This window comes from Helianthus annuus, chromosome 2 (assembly GCF_002127325.2).
Source record: "Helianthus annuus cultivar XRQ/B chromosome 2, HanXRQr2.0-SUNRISE, whole genome shotgun sequence".
Lineage (NCBI taxonomy): Eukaryota > Viridiplantae > Streptophyta > Magnoliopsida > Asterales > Asteraceae > Helianthus > Helianthus annuus.
In genome coordinates this window covers 142,856,364-142,858,004 of record NC_035434.2, presented here as the reverse complement: position 1 = coordinate 142,858,004, position 1,641 = coordinate 142,856,364, and positions in this window count along the sequence as shown.

The following is a 1,641-nucleotide window of genomic DNA, read 5'->3' as shown; positions in this document are numbered from 1 at the left end:
AAGGTATGATCATTATGAATTTACTGTCATGCCATTTGGTTTAACCAATGCCCCAGCTGCATTTATGGACATGATGAACCGAATATGTAAACCATATTTGGATAAATTCATAATTGTCTTCATAGATGATATTCTAATTTACTCTAAAAGTAAACAAGAACATGCAAAGCATTTGCACTTACTTTTAAGTTTATTAAGAAAGGAAAAGCTTTATGCTAAATTTTCAAAGTGCGAGTTTTGGTTAGAACAGGTACAATTTCTCGGACATTTAGTTAATCATGAAGGAATTCATGTAGATCCAGCAAAGATCGAGGCAATAACCAGATGGAAAACCCCTGAGTCACCAACCGAAGTTAGAAGTTTCTTAGGATTGGCCGGTTATTATAGAAGATTTATTCGAGATTTTTCTAGAATAGCCATTCCTTTAACTAAGTTAACCTGTAAATCTGTTAAATTTGAATGGGGACCAAAACAAGAAGAAGCCTTTAGAATCCTTAAGCAAAGATTAACCCATGCACCCATACTAGCGTTACCAGAAGGAACTGGAGACTTTGTAGTCTTTTGTGACGCCTCTAAGTTAGGTTATGGATGTGTATTAATGCAACGTCAAAAGGTTATAACTTATGCCTCTAGACAGCTTAAGAGTCATGAAGAAAATTATTCAACCCATGATTTGGAATTAGAAGCTATAATTTTTGCCCTTAAGATTTGGAGACATTATCTTTATGGTAGTAAGTTTACCGTTTTTACAGATTATAAGAGTTTAAGGTATGTCTTCGGGCAAAAAGAGTTGAATATGAGACAAAGACGCTGGATGGAGTTACTTAGTGATTATGATTGTGATATCCAGTATCATGCAGGAAAAGCCAATGTGGTGGCTGATGCTTTAAGTCGAAAGTATCATGAAAACCCAAAAAGGGTACGTTCTCTTAAATTAAATTTATAAGTAGATTTAAATGAATAGATTAGAAAAGCACAAGAATCAGTAATCAAGGAGGATACTGAAAAATTAAAAGGAATGATTAAGGAATTAGAACAAGGAACAGATGGAATTTGGAGGTTCCATAAAAAGAGAATGTGGATACCTAAATTAGGAAATTTACGTCACCGTATATTAGAAGAAGCTCATAAGTCTAAATATACATTGCATCCAGGAAGTGATAAAATGTACAAGGATTTAAGGAAAAAATTCTGGTGGATAGGAATGAAAAAGGATGTAGCAGCCTATGTTTCTAAATGTTTAACTTGCTCACAAGTTAAAGCTGAACATCAGAAACCCTCAGGTTTATTGCAACAATTAGAAATGCCAGTTTGGAAATAGGAACTGATAACAATGGATTTTGTTACCAAATTACCCAAAACAAGAAAAGGTAATGATACAATCTGGGTGATTATAGATAGGCTAACCAAGTCAGCTCATTTCCTACCAATGAAAGAAACCTTTAGTATGGAACAATTAGCCAAATTGTATGTAAAGGAAATCGTTTCTTTACATGGCATTCCTTTATCAATTGTTTCTGATAGGGATAGCCGTTTTACTTCTCATTTTTGGTAAAGTTTCCAAAAAGCAATGGGAACCAAGTTGAACTTAAGCACAGCTTATCATCCTCAAACAGACGGACAAAGCGAAAGGACAATCCA